The sequence below is a fragment of the Palaemon carinicauda genome, chromosome 18 (genome assembly GCF_036898095.1).
Source record: "Palaemon carinicauda isolate YSFRI2023 chromosome 18, ASM3689809v2, whole genome shotgun sequence".
Lineage (NCBI taxonomy): Eukaryota > Metazoa > Arthropoda > Malacostraca > Decapoda > Palaemonidae > Palaemon > Palaemon carinicauda.
The window spans coordinates 28,415,039-28,427,261 of NC_090742.1; the positions used below are offsets into that span (position 1 = coordinate 28,415,039).

A 12,223-nucleotide genomic window follows, 5' to 3' on the forward strand; every position below is an offset into this window, starting at 1 on the left:
TGTCCTAGGCAGTTGACCTAGAGTTCCAGAAGGAACTCTGGGTTAGGACGTTCCCAATACCACCTCGTCAGGGTATGGGGGACGCGACAGTATTGACTCAATACTCGGAACACAAGGAAGCATGGTTTACCTGCAGAGGTTTGAGGTCAGCTATGCAGAGACCAGGATGCTGCTTCCCCAGTAGAGGGGACGATGAAGAAAGAAGTAAGGGCCAGACATACCTCTTACGTTCATGCAGACTAAAACCTGATAACAATGCCCTCAACCTTCTGCTACCTGTCCAAAAAGGAGCCTGAGGTTAGACCAGCTGTTGTGTAGCCACCACAGAGCGATAGAAACGTATCGATACTCCTGTGGTCACGTCCTGCAGGAAGCGGGCTGCGAAGGTCATTAGACGCTTCCAGACTCCAGCTTGTAGCACCTGCGTCACAGAGTAATACTACTCAAAGGCGAGGGACGTTGCGATGTATCCGACATGGTGCTGTAGGGCGACGTGACGGAGGAGGGTTTGGATTCAGGTCGAGATGAATGTCCTTGAGTCCGAGCTGAAGAGGTATACTGGAGACTCTTCCCTGTGTCCTTCCTGTGCTCCCAACCCGGCTGCACGTGAGGACAAACTGCAGCTGTTCCCAAAGATAACCCCTCGATTCCTTTACTGGCAAGAAGGAGAAGGTTTGGGTCATCTGATACAGAATGGCGCCTCGAAATCTTGAAGGAGCTGGACCAAAGGGCCGGGACCCCAAGATTCTGAGTCTAGCAAACAACTCAGGAGCGAACCCGAATGTAGCCTTCCCCTATTCCTTAGAAAGGGCGGAGTCGTACGAGACCAAGATTGCTTACACACTGGCCGAGGCCAGAGTGAGCAGGAGCACCGTCCCCCAAGACGGAATACGATCAGGGGCCTGACGTAATGGTTCTTGAGAAGATCTCTTATGGGACTAAAAGTCCGAACCATTCTCCATGGAGGAGGTCTCACTCCGACTGGGGGCAGGGACGTTCGCAGCTTCGCATGAGCGAAAAAAGATCCAGCGGGAAGGAAAAAGTATATTCCTTTCAGCCTGAAGGCCAGAGAAAGGCTGAGCGACAGGCTTCATTGCCGAGAGCGGAAAGGAGTTTCCTCCCGCCGAAAAGCAATAAGTCCGTTATTGCTGGAGAAGAGGCCTCAAGGGAAGAGGTATCTCTCCCACGACACCAACCACAGAAGACTCTCCACTTCGCCTGGTAGACCCCTGCGGATGACTATCGCAGGTGACGCGACCTTCGCTCCGCGACTGTAGCGGGTTGTCTCTTCTTGAGGAGGCAGCGTAGTGTCTCCAGGCGCGAAGCCGAAGCGATGCCACGGCTCGTGAAAGATGATGTAGTGTGGTTGTTAGAGTAGCCTGTGCCATGGGAGAAGCTCTCCCGGGAGTTCCGTCAGGGGAAGCAGAGGGTCCGGAAACCGTTTTGCGTATAGTCACAGTGGAGCTCTCAGGGCCATCGAAAGGTTGACAGACAACCTGGTCTTGTTGAGACCCATTCTCAACAGACAACAATGGTGGGAAGACGCAGGGGTTGATGTTGTCCCACCATCACCGGAAAGCATTTTGCCAAAGAGTCTTGAGGTCTGAGACTGGGGGGAAGAACAGCGGAAGCTTGAAGTTCCAGGCTGTCGCGATCAGGTCCCCCAGACCAGGACTTGCCGGCTACTAAAGGCCAAAGACCCCAGGTACCCTCTATCTGCGAGGCTCTGCCCAGATAGTCGGAGAGAACATTCCTCTGCCCGAAATGAGCGAGCCGATAGTGGCATAGAGAGGACCTCGGATCATCTCAGTATCTCTACTGCAAGATGCCCTCACAACCACTTACACTCACGGAAGGAGAGCTGTAACCAACACAGAATTATAACAATTATAATTATGTAACTATGTAATAATGTACAGTGGTACCTCTACATACGAATTTAATTCGTTCCACAACCAACTTCGGATGTAGAAAATGTTCAGATGTAGAAACGAATTTTCCCATAAGAATACATGGTAATTCACTTACAGTGAACCCTCGCTACTTCGCGGTTCGACCATCGCGGATTCACCACTTCGCGGATTTTTTCCATATCCCATATATATACAGTAATATATATATATATATATATATGTATGCATGTATATATGTATATATGTAGGTATGTATATGTGTATACATATAAATATATATATATATACACACACACACACACACATATATATATATATATATATATATATATATATATATATATATATACATACATACATACATACATACATATATATATATATATCTATATATCTAAAGTAGGAAAATGTGATGTAGTTCTAAGGGAAAAGTATGGGAAATATGTCTGGGTAATAAGCAAAGCTCTACCTCCAGTTTGTTTCTACATTATGATCAGAGATAAATGTAAACAAAACATTGGTTGCCTTTTTTTCGTGCTTTTTAGCATGTTTAGGAAATGCATGATATAAAATCACCTTTAATATTTGTGCCTGTTTTAGTTTAGGGTACTGTAGTACATGCATTAAGTGTTCTGTACATTAAAGGGTAGTTTGTTAACAGTACTACGTACAAGGGAAGGTTTTAAAAGTCTGAATATACATGTTGAATAAATAGGTAAATATGGTGTCACTACTTCGCGGATTTTCACCTATCGCGGCCGCGACTGGAACCTATCTACCGCGATAAACGAGGGTTCACTGTAATTCATTCCTCAGCCTAAAAACCCATAATACAGTAAATCCTTAATAAATGGCTACACATAATTACACATAACAATAACATAACTGTATAATATGAAAGAAGCATGTAAAAAAGATAATTATAAAGAAATAATAAATAAAAAATGTGTTTTATTGCCACTTTACCTTAGAGACAGGCCAACGCAGGTGTAGGATTTGCTATGCCAGGAGACGGACAATCGGCGAGAAGGTAGACATGGTGTTAACATGTTCTTTAATAAATACTATCTCTCTCTCTCTCTTGTTCTTCTTCACTGTTAGTGTTAGAGACGTCTATTAATTTTTTCTGAGAGAGAGAGAGAGAGAGAGAGAGAGAGAGAGAGAGAGATTAAACAAAAATGAGAGATTAAACAAAAATGTGTTGTGTACATATGATTTTTAACAGCATTAACGAGTTGAAAGACAGTTAAATGTAACTAAAAAAACAATATCAGCGAATCTGAATTCCTTTATTAACAAAAACAAATATTGATACAAACACACTCGTGTGCGTATGCGCAAACACACACACACGCACGAGGAGACACGATCGGCGAGGAGGTAGAGATGGTGACTGCGATAACATACCGTAACTTACACTACGGAAATTTTAATCTAACTTAGCTTATTTATTTTTTTTTTATTTTTATATTTCATATTTTTTACATTTTTTTTCTTTTAATTTTTCATTTTCATCACTTTCAGTGACGAGTTACGGTATGTTATCGCAGTCACCATCTCTACCTCCTCCCCGACCGTCTCTCTTATTGTGTAGCAATTCTTGCACCTGTGTGTGTGTGTGTGCATACGCACACGAGTGTGTTTGTATCAATATTTGTTTTAGTTAATAAAGGAATTCAGATTAGCTGTTATTACTTTCTTAGTTACATTTAATTGTTTTTCAACTTGTTGACGCTGTTAAAAATCATATGTACTCTAAACACATTTTTGTTTAATCTCTCTCTCTCTCTCTCTCGGAAAAAAAAATAATAGACGTATCTAACACTATAACAGCGAAGAAGAACGAGAGAGAGAGAGAGAGAGAGAGAGAGAGAGAGAGAGATTTTATTTAAAGAACATGTTAATGCTATGTTTAGAGAGAAACAGAAAAAGAGAGAAGTCTTATTTAAAAGAGCTTGTTAATGCTATCATGGTTTTCTTTGCTTCACTCTTTTCTTTCTTTCTGTTCATCACGCTGGCCCTTCTCACAAATGATCGTTGCCAACAATCTCTTTGTCCTTTATCCCTATCAACAAAAGGCGTTCTATCTCTTCCAGGGTATTGCTAAGATGTCTTGTAATAATAGTGATCCCCTTCGATGGTTATTTGCTTTAATGGCTGCCTTCAGCTTGATGATCCTCGAGATCATAGGCCTATTCCGGCCATATTGTTTAGCCATACAGTATCACTCGCATGCACACTGCTCTCATGTTTTTCTATAATTTCTTGCTTCAATTCTAATGAAAGAATTGCCTTCTTCCTGTACTGAAACTTAGCATCTTAGGCACCATGATTATAGGTAAAATCAAAAAGGAAATGTGAGAAAAGGAAGAAAATAAGCACTGTTAATAACAGACCAAACAGAGGACAACCACACGATACACACAAGAATAGAGAACTGAGCACTCGACGCTCAATGGCGTAATGTTTACTTCGTGTGTCGAAATAAAATTCGGGTGTAGAGTCAAAAATTTGCTCGAATTTTACTTCGGATGTTGGAAAATTCGGATGTAGATACGTTCGTGTGTAGAGGTTCCACTGTACAGTAATAGGTGAAAAGCGAGGATATTGTTCTACAAGAGAACACTTGTAGCGATTGAACGAGGGATATCCCCTACGATTGCGGGGTGAGTGAGCATGTCCTCTAACGAGGAAAGATCAAAAGACCGCTTGAACCCTGAGCACAATCAATCAATCAAAAAGAGAGAGAGAGAGAGAGAGAGAGAGAGAGAGAGAGAGAGAGAGAGAGAGAGAGAAATTTTTCATCAAGCATTTATTAATACATACCTAAACATACTGTATGAACATCGTCTATTAACTTCTATCATTACAATTACTAGGCAAAGGGTACATCACTGAATAAGTTTACATATGCTATCTATAGAGTTATCATTTGTATATATTTGTTTTTAATTACTGCAATACGCACGGAAGGAAACGGTGCAAATGCTGGTTGCCAAGAAGTGAGGGAGATTTGAAAACATCAGGCAGCATGCAGCAGTATTAACAGCGAGTAAGCAAAAATACAGATCTCCGAACTGCGAAGATACAGGCCTGACTGTAGATAGGGGCATCCCTTGTTACAAGGCCAAAAATAAAAAAGGGAGCAATAGCAAAAGTGTCCCCTATAGGGTGCAAACTCTAATGAGCAGGCAAGATGTTACACAATCAATCGCGAGCAGGTGAAATGGTGCAAGATCGATCATGAGCAGGTGAGATGGTGAGTGACAAATGGAAAGTGAAGCTTGTGGTGTGCAGTCACAAACAGGTGAGATGGCTATCTCTAGAAAGCTTGCAAATACTTAGTAGCAAGTCTAGTATCGCTCTAAACAATGAAAGAACTGGTGAGATAACAGAGCACGCAATTGTCTGTGTGATTACGCAATCGGGAACGGCTCAGATGGAAGCAAAATAGCACGTAGTCTACCGTGTCTTTTGTCATCTTTGGTGAAGGACTGGATAACACTGTCTCTTCCACAAGGAGAGAAACTGTAGGAGTGACAGAGGCGAAACTTCTATCAACCGGTCTTAAATGACTACTCATCCAATAGGGGAAAAGAATGAGTGACGTCCCCATTTCCTTCCGACCGGCAGTATATACAAAGTTGGGTGTGAAGAGGTACAAACAGACACATGTACGGTAGTTTCCCTCTACTGCATTCAGATACTGACAGTTCTAGTGTGAGAATGCGAAGAGCACAGACAAGTTTTGGGAAGGCAAAGTTTTCCTATCTAGTCGGAGAATGTTGCGTGCGCTGAAATAGCGCTTTCATCAGTAAACTATCATTCAAAGTCCAAAACACCTACGTGATTGGACACATATTGCTCGAGAGTGCGCAAATCAAACATAGAAGGACTATGGTCTCTCTTTTGGGAAGGTGAACCTGTTCCTCCTGATACCGTCTTCTATTGAACTCGTTAGGTGTTGGACAATGTTAAGTTTGACTAGAGAGCAGACCCAACGACAATGTTCTAAGACACCAAAGTTTTTTCCCTTTCAAGGGATTAGGTCCAAAGGTGAGCACAGTGCCATCAACGGGAACAAGGGACTCCAAGAGTTAAAGAAAGAAATTTTAAAAGCCAAGCTTGAAGAAAAGTTAATAGTATGTCTGTGTTATTCAGCAGCAGAAATCCAAAGTGTACCAGCAGAAGGGGCGGGACTTCTCCGCCACCAGCATCTAACTACCGAACACTGCCGACATCTCGTTATAAGTTTCAAACTGGCGAATTCCAACAGAGTTCCAGCTGCACTTGAATCAATCTCCCATTAAAAGACAAGGTTTGTATTCATGTAGGAACAAAATAGTTATCAATTAAACTTAAATACAGAAAACTTCAATACTGTACAAACCTCTATCAGTATTCATACGATGATAAACATAATAGGCTCCAGCAAAAGCAACAACTTCGGCAGCTAATATAACACTGGCCCCCTTCTTGATAAAACTTATTGTCTGGGATTGCTTAGGATACTTTTTCATTCTTGAAAACACAAACACATTTCTTCAAGAACAAGTCCCTGAAATAAAAAGGACAAATTTGTAAAATAGTTCTTATTTTTCCTAGCATACACACCTGGAGCTATCTAAATGGGAATTACTTTCGGCAAAGCTGAAAGACGAGCCATATTAATTTTAGTGAGGAATAACTCCCCCAACCGCTAGTTAGCAGGTGTGAAAGGGTAGAGCAGCTACCCCGCTCACTAGCACACCTAGGCTGAGCAACCACTTTGCTTTTTGGCAAGACTTCTTGGGGGACAGGGTGGCGAGCCAACTTGTATAAATAGCTCCAGGTTTGAATGCTAGGAAAAATGGAGTTTTTATGATAAAACAAAGTTTTATGAATACTTACCTGGCAGTTATATATACATAGCTAATTATCTCTATTTCGGCAGAATTTTTCTAAAACTAGGCAACCGCCTTGTGGTGGTTGGGTGGTAACACCCGTTAAAGGGTGGTAGGAGGAATCATTCCCGTTTTCTGTTCTTCAGTTCATCTATGCCCGACCTGTCTCCTGAGGGGAGGTGGGTGGGCCTTCGAATGTATATATAACTGCCAGGTAAGTATTCATAAAACTTTGTTTTATCATAAAAACTCCATTTTTACGAATAGAACTTACCTGGCAGTTATATATACATAGCTGATTAACACACTTGGAGGAGGGTGATAGACAGTAACATCGTTGGGGAAACAACCAAAAAAGTTGTAGGATAAATAAACACCTTGATTCCTTACCTGCTAAGGTAGCTGACTTCAAAAGTTCCTGCCTCTTGAGTCGCTTTCCCTTAGGAGTGTCAGCCAGGATGTGACCTGCAGTGCTGAAAACACTCAATCGAGTCTGTCAACGGGGTGAGACCAACAATCTGACTAGACTTCAGGACTACCTATTGCCCAAAATAAAAAACCGCAACTTTACCAAACCAACCACCTAACATTTGCAAAGTAGATAAAAATGATCTAACTAGACTGAGGTGACTGTACACAAGTCGAAGTCCTCAGACAACCAATAAAAAATACACCAACCTATGCACAAGTAAACAAAACTAAGGTTGAGGGGAGGTAGTAACTCCTTTGCCTAATACAGAAGCCGTAGCTACGTATGGTCCCAAGGTATAACATTTCTCATAATCCACCCTCACCTCTCTGAGGTAATGAGAGGCGAACACAGAGTTGCTCCTCCAGAATGTCGCATCCATAATTTGACGGAGCGACATGTTCTTGCGGTAAGCAAGCGAGGTCGCAATGGCCCTCACTTCGTGGGCTTGCACTTTTAAAAGTCCGAAGTGTTCCTCCTCACACAAGAGATGCGCTTCTCTTATCACTTCCCTCAGGAAAAAGGATAAAGCGTTCTTGGAAAGGGGCTTTTGAAGATCTTTCACAGAACACCACAGGGAGCTAGAAGAGCCTCTCACACTTTTTGTGCGAGACAAGTAGGTCTTGAGGGCTCGTACTGGACAGAGCAGCCTCTCTTGCTCCTGACCCACTAGGTTGGTCAAGTTAGGAACCTCAAAGGTCCTCGGCCAGGGCTTAGAAGGGTTCTCGTTCTTAGCGAGAAAGTCTAATCTCAAGGCACAAACTGCCCCATTCAGATTGAAGCCTACCTGTTTTTCAATTGCATGGACTTCACTAACTCTTTTAGCTGTTGCTAAGGCCAAAAGAAAGAGGGTCTTCTTGGTAACCTCCCTAAGGGGAGCCTGTGATATGGGCTCAAATCTCTTGGTGCACAGAAATTTAAGAACTACATCAAGGTTCCAAGAAGGGGGCTTTAACTGGGTCTGCTTGGTCGTCTCAAAAGACTTCAAGAGGTCATGTAAGTCCTTGTCGCGAGACAAGTCCAAGCCTCTATGCCGACAGACGGAAGAGAGCATACTTTTGTACCCTTTGATAGTGGACACAGCTAGCTTAGCGTCCTGTCTGAGGTACAACAAGAAATCCGCAATCTGGCTCACAGAGGTAGTGGATGAGGAAATCTTGTGCTTCCTACACCAAGCCCTAAAAGTCTCCCACTTGGACTGGTAGACCCTCTGCGAAGAGACCCTCCTCGCTCTGGCGATAGCTTTCGCAGCTTGCGCTGAAAAGCCTCTCGATCTGACGAGCTTCTCGATAGTCTGAAGGCAGTCAGATTGAGAGCGAGGGGGTTTTGATGATATCTCTCGAAGTGGGGTTGTCTGAGCAGATTTGGACTTGCAGGGAGGCTTCTTGGAAAGTCCATCAACAAGTCCACCACCTCCGTGAACCATTCCCTCATCGGCCAGAACGGAGCTATCAGGATCATCCGTCCCGAATCGAGGAGGGCGAATTTCCTGACTACCAGATTGATGATCTTGAACGGGGGAAAAGCATAAGTGTCCATCCCCGTCCAATCCATCAAAAAGGCGTCTACTGCTATTGCCTCTCTGTCCGGAACTAGGGAGCAATAGATGGGGATCCTCTTGGATAAATTGGAGGCGAAAAGATCGATGAGGGGTCTCCCCCACAGCCTCCAGAGACTCTGACAGACCTGTTGGTTGAGGGTCCATTCTGTGGGAAGGACCTGCCCTTTCCTGCTGAGCATGTCCGCCCTCACATTCTTCTGTCCCTGAACAAACCTCGTCAGCAGGCTTATCCTGTTCTCCTTCGCCCAAAGAAGGAGCTCTCTTGCTGTCTCGAAGAGAGACAGAGAGTGAGTCCCTCCTTGCTTCCTGATGTAAGCAAGAGCTGTGGTGTTGTCTGAGTTGACCTCCACAATCTTCCCAGACACCAAGTCCTTGAAGGCCTTTAGCCCCAGAAAAATGGCCATCAGCTCCTTGTTGTTGATGTGCCATCCCAGCTGAATTCCTTCCCAATCGCCTGAGACCTCCTTGCTTTCTAGTGTTGCCCCCCAGCCTGACTCTGATGCGTCTGAAAACAACACTAGGTCTGGGTTCTTCTTGTGTAAGGAGATCCCTTCCCCTAACAAGGTTGGGTCCAGCCACCACTTCAGAAGAGTCTTGACTTCTATTGGAATGGGGAAGGAAAAGGAGTCTTCTTGCATCTTTCTGTTCCATGTCTTCGAAAGAAAGTGCTGAAGAGGCCTTAGGTGGAGTCTCCCCAGAGAGACAAACAGTTCGAGGGAGGACAGAGTCCCCAGCAAACTCATCCACTCCTTCGCTGTGCATCTCTTCTTGTCCAGGAAAGTTCTGACTTTTACGAGACACTTGGCCTGTCTTTCCTGAGAGGGAGAAGCCCGAAAAAGAACTGAATTCAGAACTATCCCCAAATAGAGAATAGTCTGATTCGGTCTGATCTGAGACTTCTCCCTGTTGATGACCAGGCCTAGATCCTGAGCCATCATAAAAGTCTCCCGTAAATCCTCCAGACATTTCTCCCTCGATCGTGAACGAATCAGCCAATCGTCCAGATAGAAGGATATCCTTATCCCTTCCTGATGCAGCCAACCTGACACATTCGCCATTACCCTGGTGAAGACTTGAGGAGCCGTGCTGAGACCGAAGCAAAGAGCTCTGAATTGGAAGCACTTGCCCTCCATTACAAACCTCAGGTACTTCCTCGAAGTCGGATGGATGGGGACATGGAAATATGCGTCCTGCAAGTCGAGGGACACCATCCAGTCCCCTGGACGTACTGACGCCAGCACCGACTGAGTCGTCTCCATGGAGAACTTTGTCTTCTCCACAAATACGTTGAGCGCGCTGACATCCAGGACGGGTCTCCATCCGCCCGAGTTCTTGGGGACCAGAAACAGGCGATTGTAAAAGCCTGGGGAGACTAGATCCCGAACCGGTTCTATCGCCCCCTTGTCTAGCATTTGGTTGACAAGGTCTACTAGAGCCTTCTGTTTCCCAGGATCTGAGTACCGGGCTACTAAGGCCAGCGGAGCATCTGCGAGAGGAGGTTTTTTCAGAAAGGGGATCTTGTATCCTTCCTTGATGACTGAGAGGGACCAGGTGTCCGCCCCTCTCCTCTTCCAGGACTGCCAAAAACCTGACAGTCTTGCGCCTACCGTCTGGAGGAGACGAACTTCATTTCCTGGAGCGAGGTCTGAAAGAACCCCTGGTAGATCTTGGTCCTGAATCTTGCCTTCTCCCTCTAAAATCTGATCTTGAAGTAGTCCTGCCCCGAAAGGGCTGCTGGAATCTCCTTTCCTCCCGTTTCAAAGAAGAAGGAGGGGCTGCAAAGGGCTTACGAGCAGAACGAGATAAAAGGTCTTGGGTGGCTTTTTGGGCCAGAGAACGCGTAATGTCATTAGCCAGAGACTCGGGAAAAAGATGTTGAGAGAGGGGGGCGTAAAGAAGCTCAGACTTTTGAGCATTGGTAACAGACCTAGAAGCAAAAGAGCAAAGCAGAGCTCTCTTCTTTAGGACCCCAGCTGAGAACAGAGCAGCCAACTCATTCGCCCCATCTCTGAGGGCCTTATCCATACAGGACATAATGCTCGTAAGGTCCCTAGATCCATCCATCTGTTCAGTTTTCCTTGCGAGAGTCCCAAGCGACCAGTCTAGGAAACTAAAAACCTCAAAGGCTCTAAAAATACCTTTGACGAGATGATCCAGCTCCGACATTGACCACATGACCTTGGCTGAGTTGAGAGCATGCCTTCTAGCAGAGTCCACTAAACCAGAGAAGTCACCCTTGGAGGAGGAAGGCACTCCCAGACCCAAAGGTTCTCCAGTTGCATACCACATACCCGCTCTTGAAGCAAGACGAGCTGGTGGAAACGAGAAGGAAGTCTTAACTGTTTGTCTCCGCTCCATCATCCAGTCATCAATCTTCGAGAGAGCCTTCTTTGCGGAGATAGACAGCTTCATCTTGATGAAGGCCGACTGTTTCTTGGCCTTCTTTCTGTTAAATTGGGACTGCGGAGATTGAGGGGCAGCAGGTTGGAATTCCTCTCCAAAAAGTTCAAGAAGGGAGCGAGAGAGAACTTTGTAATCTCCCACAGCATCGGCAGGATTATCATCGTCATCAGAAACATCCTCGAGGGCCTGATCCACATCTGCAATATTATTTCACAAATTTGTCATTTGTTCCTGCACAAATACAAACCCTTCACTATTTCTAGGGGTGACTCACTCTTAGGAGGGAAGAAGTCCTCACCAATTGGCCTTGATTTGACCAAGGGTTCTCTCTTTCTCGATGCACGTTCAAGTGTAGTAGGAACAGTACCCTCCCTATAATGAAGTGCTGCAATTAGTGTATGCACTATTAGCAACCAGCAGAAGCTGTGTGTTTGTGATACTAGCAATGCAGCTGGTCTTTAACCCTTTTACTGGCGGGTAAGAGCTATTTGGAACTTTCCAACCCTTAACCCTCAGGCGTTTTCTTTTACAAGCACATTTTGCAATATATTTTTTTTAAATTGCGCTAACAGCCTTAATTTTCATCATAGAGAGGTCAGGTTGGTCTCATTATTTTGGAAAAGGCCTGCAGTTTCTCATAAAGTTATCAAAAATATGCAAAAAAATGTAAATAGCAGTTTTTTGCAAGGATGTACTGGTACATCCATGGGGGTGAGGGGATGACTTTTGTGAAACGTACCAGTACGTCCATTGGGGGTAAAAGGGTTAACAAACAGGAACTCAAGGCATAAAGATACGAGTCCTCAGACTTTACCCAATACCATACCTTGTACGAGTATTGGGGACACAACAAGTATAAGTTCTATACTTAAGATACAAAAGGGAAGTGGATCTTACCTGCAGAGAGGTGAGGTGAGCTGTGCCGAGTACCAAGGAGCTAATTCCCCAGAGGGAAAACGGCGAAAGAAAGGAGCCAGTCATTCTAACCCATTCA

At 44.5% G+C, this 12,223-nt stretch overlaps 1 protein-coding gene across 9 annotated transcripts in view; it reads right to left on the reverse strand.

The window, feature by feature from the left end:
• LOC137657737 (tubulin-specific chaperone C-like) overlaps positions 1 to 12,223 on the reverse strand; it is a 129,296-nt gene that overhangs the window by 96,796 nt on the left and 20,277 nt on the right. For 8 of the 9 annotated variants that reach the window (XR_011047196.1, XR_011047194.1, XR_011047195.1 and 5 more), the window contains exon 2: positions 6,304 to 6,471. The exons of the other annotated variant lie outside the window; for it this stretch is intronic. The gene's annotated coding sequence lies outside the window, so the exon portion shown is untranslated. The remainder of the gene's footprint in view (positions 1 to 6,303; positions 6,472 to 12,223) is intronic. 9 annotated transcript variants of the gene reach the window in all.